Raw genomic sequence first — 8048 nt, forward strand, 5'->3', positions numbered from 1 at the left:
CGTCCCCTCAGCCATGAGCGAGGTGCGCTGTGCAGGCTGGAAATCATAGTTCCTGGCAGACGCCTCTCCTTCCCTCATGTTTTCCCTGGACCTGGGGACCCTGAACTGCCTGACGCAGTGAAGCAGTGAGAGGCGCTCAGCATTCCCTTGTCTTGATGAGAGCCTTGAACCTGAATCCAGTCATAAGAAACAATGAGTCCAAACCAGACAATGGGGTGTTGTACAGGACAACCGCTCTGACATATTAAGAACTGTCAGTGTCCTTAAAAAACTAAAAATAGAGTTACCATAGGATCCAGCAATCCCACTCCTGGGCATATATCTGGAGAAAACTCTAATTCAAAAAGATACATGCACTTCCTATGTTCATAGCAGCACTATTTACAATAGCCAAGACATGGAAGCAACCGAAATGTCCATCAACAGATGAATGGATAAAGAAGATGGGGTATATATACACAATGGAATATTACTCAGCCATAAAAAAGAATGAAATGATACCATTTGCAGCAAGATGGATGGAGCTAGAGATTATCATACTAAGAGAAGTCAGAGAGAGAAAGACAAATACCATATGATATCACTTATTTGTGGTATCTAAAAAAAAAAATGATACAAATGAACTTATTTGCAAAACAGAAACAGACTCACAGAGATAGAAATCTTACCAAAGGGGAAGTGGTGGGAGAGGGATAAATTAGGAGTTTGGGATAAGCAGATACACACTACTATATATAAAACAGATAAACAACAAGGACCTACTGCATAGCACAGGAAACTATATTCAATATCTTGTGACAACCTATAATGGAAAAGAATCTGAAAAAATATATATATATAATGTATATATATGTATATATATATACACACACAAAACTGAATCACTTTGCTGTACATCTGAAATTAACACAACATTGTAAATCACGTACATTCATTAAAAAAAAGAATTGTCAATGTCATGGAAGAAAAAAGGGTAGGGGCGGTTCTAGATTAAAGGAGATGAGAGATGTGTCAGCCAAATGCAATGCATAACATTTAGTTGAATCTTGGACAAAAATAAATTGTAAATCATTATTGGGACAATTGGGGAAATTTGAATGTAGACTGCATTATGCAATGAGGTTATTATGTCAAAGTTAAATTTCTTGGGGGCTGTAGTAGTATGATTATGTAGGAGATTGCTCTTAGGATATATATGATGAAATATTTCAGAGAGGAATGCCATGATGTCTGCAGTATACTTACAAATGGTTCAGCAAAAAAGAAAAAATGTCTATACATATGGCGAGAGAGAGGTGAAGCAACTATGGCTAAATATTAACAACTGGTGAATCCTAGGGGACGCGTGCTTGGCTGTCTGTAGCACCATTCTCTCACATTTTCTGTAGGTTTCAAATTAAAAGGAAACATATCAATTCCACTACATGATATATATTTGTAAAATTGATACAGATATGTATTGTTAATGCTAAATGTCTTTCAGAAACCATTTGCCTTTCCCTGTCCAGAGCCTTAAAATACATATTCAGTGATCCTATTTTAGGGGATTTCAAAACAGGAGAAAAGCCGTGGGCACTGCAAGCCAAACACCGAACAGTGAAAATACGTCCAAATAAACGATGGTGCCTCCGTTGCATGAAATATTGTCCAGTGATTAGAACTATAATGTGAAACAACCCACATAGTCACATGGAAACACTTAGGATAGACTCACTTCTGGCTGCAGGAAACGTGGTGGAGGTACCAACTTTGGGCTTTGCTAATAGAATGGACTTTGCCCAATAAAATGAGAAAACTGAGAAAGGGTATTTCTGGCGGGGGGAACAGCGAGGAAGAGTGTGAACGTTTGGGCTCAGGTATGCGTAAGGAGCCGGGCTGAAGTGTAAGTTCTGTGAGAGAAGTCAGTACGTGATGAGATTGTTCAGCTAAGTCGAGGCCAGCCCGTGGAAGGCTCTGGACGCCGGGGTAAGCTGAGGGACCTGATTCTGCCGCCCATGGGGAGTCTCTGAAGGATGCTGACCCCACTCCCCACCCCCAGCAAGGTGGCAGCAGCACCAAGCTCTGCTCTAGGGAGAGAAACCTGGCGACAGTAAGACATGGGCTCACCCCACATCCAGGACGCCCACACAGGATGACCTCAGGTGCTGCACAGTGGAAGCTTTGAGGGTCCTTCAAATTGTTTAGGAATAGAAGGGGCCTATTCATGGCTTCTCCGCCTTTCTTTCAGCCCTCGGACCACACTGGTTGCAGCTTTGATCTGTAATTGCTTGTCCTGCCCTGCAGGTGGCGCCGAGGCCCTGGAACGGAAGCCCAGCAATTGCCTCCTAAACTGGAATTCAGAACTGCAGCCACTCTGCCTCGGTTTGACAGAGAAAGTGGTCTCTATGCAATGTGATGGATGGTGAGGGGCGTCCCAGGCTAAGAAGAGCCTCCTTTTCTGCTCACAACCACCTGAAAGTCAATATATAGGTGACACAGGGCCGGGCCTCACTCCAGACCAATAGAATCTGTGCAAGTGGGCCCCGACCTGACCCCAGTGTGTGCCCAGGTCTGCTTCTCTAGGGTCTTGTCCTTCGTCACCTTAAAGACCAGCTCACCGCCAAGCCAGAAGCATTTACAACATTGGGAGTGGAGAGGAGGCAGTGTCTGAGCCCAGTGGACACAGATGCTCCAGGACTAGGATAGAATGTTTCTAACTTCTTTCCTGTAATAATGTGTGACCAGCCTCTTAACGGGGGGGTGGGTGGGGAAGCAGAAACACAGCGCTGAACCCCAGGTGTCAATGGTATTAGCTCACGGTTTCAATTAGAATCCAAGGGTTCTATAAACTCTTGGAAAATTTCAATGAATTCATTCCAATACCCTCCCTCTCTGGTGTCTCAAATCCAAATAAAAGCGTTGTTCAGATATTCAATACATGTTTATCGAACCCCTACTATGTCCCTGACCCAGTGTTGGTGCAGAAATACAACACGTCTCCGCCCTCATTCATAGAGCTTAGATTTGGGGGTGGGGAGCATTCAACAAATAACGCACAAATAAATGTTTCCGGTTAGTAGTTTTAAAGATAATCTTTTTTCTTCCTCCCTGAATTGCCTCAGACTTGAAGGTGCAGCTTTCACTGTGCTCTTGCTCTGCATGTTTTAGGATCTCACTTTGCTCTGAAGCCAGATTACCCAAGCTCCCAGCACAGCTCAGACCCCTAGTGGCTGTGTGACCTCGAGCAAGTTTTCTCATTTGTAAAATAAGAATGAAATAATGGGGGCTTCCCTGGCGGCGCAGTGGTTAAGAATCCACCTGCCAGTGCAGGGGACACGGGTTCGAGCCCTGGTCCGGGAAGATTCCACATGCCGCTGAGCAGCTGAGCCCATGCGCCACAACTACTGAGCCCGCGCGCCTAGAGCCCGTGCTCCGCAACAAGAGAAGCCACTGCAGTGAGGAGTCTGCGCACCGCAGCAAAGAGTAGCCCCCGCTCGCCGCAACTAGAGAAAGCCCACGCGCAGCAACGAAGACCCAACGCAGCCAAAAATAAATAAATAAAATAAATTTATTTTTTTAAAAAAGATAATAGTATTTACAGCTACCTAAACTGTTGTGAGGAATGAGGAATGAAGGAACTTATAAAAAGTACTCAATGGTTTTCTTCATATAAATCTTTGTTGGATTTGTTCCTAGATACTTGAATTTTTGTTACTATAAAAATGTTTTCTTTTTTAAAAAAATATTTATGTATTTATTTGGTTACACCGGGTTTTAGTTGCAGCACATGGGCTCCTTAGTTGCAGCATGTAGGATCTAGTTCACTGACCAGGGATCGAACCTGGGCCCCCTGCATTGGAAGCCCAGAGTCTTATCCACTGTGCCACCAGGGAAGTCTCCCCCAATTTTTTTTCTAACTGCTGTTGTTGGTATATGCAAATACTGCTTACTCTGGTACATTGGCCTTTAGCCATTTATAAACTCTCCCATTACTAGGTTATCTATAGATGTTTTCAACTGTCTATATATATAGTCATATCACCTGTGAGTAATGACTCCTGTGTTCCTTTTCTGATCATCAAACCTGCATCTTCCTTGCTCACTGTTCTGTCTGGGACATCCACTGCAGCGCTGAATTACAGTGTGAAAGGCAGCCTCCTTTACTTGTTCAATAGGTCATCATTAAGTATTACGTTTACCGTAAGACTTTTTTTTTTTTTGGTAGATAATCTTTATCAAATTAAGCGATGTCCTTTCTCATCCCAGTTTACTTAGAGCATTTATGGATGTTGGCTCTTATCAGATGATCTTTATGCAGCTACTGAGATGACCTTTCTCCTTTATTATGATGGCGTGTTACCACTAGTGATTTCCAAATGTTAAAACCATCTGAATCTCTGCAATAAAACCAACTCAATCATGATGTTTTTTTCTTTTTATAAACTGCTGCATTGTTTGGCAATACTTTAAGATTTTTGCTTCTTTGAACACTTTGGGAGATGAGCCTGTGACTTTCTTCTCTTGTACTGTCCTTCTCAGGTTTTGGTTTCAGGGTTATGCTAGTCTCACAAGTGAGTCAGAGTATTCTATATTTTTCTGTTCTTTGGAATACTTTGTGTATTAGTGAAATTACCTTCTCCTTAAATGAGGTAGAATTTATCAGAGAAGACTTCCAGGTCTGTACTTTTGTGGGAAGATGTTTGACCACCGATGCAATTTTTCCAATGTCATGGGACTAGTCAGGCTTTCTATTTCTTCTTGAGTCTGTTTCGCTAAGTTGTATTCTTGTGGGAGTTGTCTGAGTTTTCAAATTTTTGGCGAAGTTTGAAGTATCTTTTTATCTTCATACGGTCTGTAGCAGCATCTGAAGGGGTGTCACCGCCTTCTTTTTTCAGTGACGAATCACACCACGAACTGGTCAAGTTTGTTAGGTTTGTGAAAAACACAATTTTTGGCTTTCTTGATTGTATCTGTTATGCGTATGCTATTTCAGTAATTTCTACTCTTATGTTTACATGCCTTAATGTTTCGGGGGCTTTTGCTGTCCTATTTGTACCTCCTTGTAAATTCTCAGCCTTTCTTTTTTTTGCACGCTCACCCATTTCTCAGTACTGATTCAGCTGTATCCTACAAGTTTTGATATGCCGTACTTTCTTATAGTGCCGTTCAAAATATTCCTTATGATTTCTTCATTGACACACAGGTTACTTAGGAGCACAGTTCTTATTTTATTTATATATATATGTATATGAATTTCTCATTTCTTGTTATTTGCTTCTAGCTTAAAAGCTTAAGTATGGTCAGGAAGCATATTCAGTGTAATTTGAATACTTTCAAATTTGTTTACACTTAGGGCTTAGTATAGGGTCCGTTTTTGTAAATGTTGTGTGTGTGCTTGAAAAGAATGAATATTCTGTAGTTCTGTGGTGCCGTGTTCTAGATTCATCAATCGGGCCAATTTTGTTAATTGGCTCGTTCAAATCTTCCATATCCTTCCTGATTTGTCCTATCAATTTCTTAAAAAAACTATGCTAAAACTTCCCAAATACAGCTGTAAATTTGGATGTCTTCCCTTTTATTTCTTTAAATGTTGAGGCTGGTTGAGGGGAAAATGGAATGACTGATAACAAAACCCACAACACTGTCAGTACAAAAGGTGGCAGGAAAGACGGGAACCCCCCACCACCAAGTGAGACAAACGTAAGCACAAAATAAGATGCTATATTCAAATCTCAATGTGTCAGCAATCGTTTTGCACATAAATGGATTAAGGGCTCTGAGTAAAGGACCAAATTTGTCAGGCTGGATTAAAGGACAAAATCCAACCGTAGGCTGTTTACAGAGGCCACATCTAAAACACAAGGACACAAGGTCTAGAGCAAGCCTGGTCTGCCCATGCGCCGAGCTCCTTCAGCAGAGAGCGGTGACGTTGTGGGGCGTCTCAGGCAGGGACTGTGGACCCCGCACCCCTTCACCTCCACGGCGGCCCCCCTTCTGCTGGACTGTGTGGGGCCCGCTCCGATGCCGACAGGCTGAGACGGGACCTTCCCACCTTCCTGCCTCACAGCGGCCTCGGGCTGGCGGAGCAGGTGGGCCGCCGGGAACCCTGACCAGAGGGAGCTCCGTGGGAGCAAAGGTTCTCTGCCCCCATCTCCAGACCCCGGGAATTCCTGAGTTCCAAAGGCCCCTCGGTTTCTCCCACCAGAGTGACCCCATTTCCTCACGAAGTAGTTGGAGATGGACACAGGATCAAACTCCTACACTGCACACAGATTGCTCACCAAATCACAGATTCTAGAAGGCTTTTCAGTTAATAAAGGGTTTTGTCCACGTGGCAGGCAGTGGACCTGGGGGACGAATGTGGCTGCAGACCAAGGAGTGTCTCACCCTTTATTTTATTACTCGTTTTCTACATTCTTGAGAAAAGACTTGCACTTTCCTACAGGGTCCAGGTGGACCCGGAGCCCCCGGCCTGGGCCGCAGCCGCCGCCGTGCGCGCTCCCCCGCCAGCGCCAGCAGGAGGCCCGCGCAGCCCGGAGCAACCGCTCCTCCTGGCCTCTGGGCCCGCGTGCTCCCTCGCGCGTTGACGTGCAGGCTGATTTGTAAAACCCACAAAACCGAGCCTTCAAACGTCACGCAGAGGAGGACGGCGCGCCCCGCCCCGTCCCCCCGCTGAGAAGGGCGCGCGGAGGGGAGGCCGCCCAGGGTGATGGGCAGGCGGATGGGCGGAGGCCTCCTCCGCGAGGCCAGGGCCCCTCGCCCGCACCGACCCCTCTCCCCGCCAGGCCGCCAGACCCTTACTACTGGCTCTGAAACGGGCCCAGCGTCGCTCCTGCACAGCCTGGGAACGAGCTGGACTCATTTTCCTGAGTGGAAAGCCTAGAACTTTTCTGTTCCTTATTCTCCATCGAGTATGGCTAACCGGAGGCTTCCCTACTGGCGCAGTGGTTGCGAGTCCGCCTGCCGATGCAGGGGACACGGCTTCGTGCCCTGGCCTGGGAAGATCCCACATGCCGCGGAGCGTCTGGGCCCGTGAGCCATGGCCGCTGAGCCTGCGCGTCCGGAGCCTGTGCTCCGCAACGGGAGAGGCCACAGCGGTGAGAGGCCCGCGTACCGCAAAAAAAAAAAAAAAAGTATGGCTAACTGTGAAGACTGTCTCTTAAACATCCTACTTACATGATCTGACGAACACTAGCTTCTGAGACAGTCACCTTGGGACTAGTCCTGGAACTGCTCTAACACCCCCTTCCCATGGTCTGTCTGCAGGCTACTGCCGTCGGCATGAGTGGCCTGCTCCCTCCACAGAGGCAGCAAGGAGCACAGGCCAGGCCCGGCGTGTGTCCCCAAAGACCCTGACTTTAGGGGCGCACTGGGTACAGCAGCCACAAGGCCCCCCTTCAGCACCCATCGTGGCTACAGCCGCTCTGGCCCCGAGTCGGCCTGGGCCTCAGCGCTGCACCCGGGTTCCCTGACAGCACAGCTAACCACGCCACAGGGCCTTCCCGGATGACATGTGTGCACAACCATCCCGAGGATTCCTCAGATCAAGTAAGGACTCAGGCGGGGAAAGATCAGGAGAGAAGATCTGACCCTCGGGAGGGAAATGCGGCAGACGACAGGCAGGCCGTTCCCCGTGCTACACCAAGTGCCACCTGAGGGGCGGGGCCCAGGGCAGGCTGGTGGCCGCCGGGAAAGCAGACCTAGTGACCCCGCTCATGCTTTCTTCCCCCACGAGGAACCCAAGTTTAGCTCAGCCCCTCACGTGTGTTAGGGGCTGGAGTGTGCACAACTCCCGCGGATCGTATATTGGAGTCCTAACCCCAGTACCACCGAACGTGATCTTAGCTGGAGGCAAGGTCTTTACAGAAGTAATCATGTTAGTCAGGGCATGAGGATGGTGTCCTCAGACGAAAGGGACATTTGAGGCATGAGCTCAGGGAGAGCACACTGCGAACATGAGGACGGTCAGCGACCGGCCACGGAGAGGGGCCTAGGACAGCCTCAGAAGGAGCCAACTCCTCAACCTTGGACATCTGGCCTCCAGAACCGCGGGGATGTAAGTGTGTGTT

Source organism: Grampus griseus, assembly GCF_964374135.1.
Source record: "Grampus griseus genome assembly, chromosome: 9".
Lineage (NCBI taxonomy): Eukaryota > Metazoa > Chordata > Mammalia > Artiodactyla > Delphinidae > Grampus > Grampus griseus.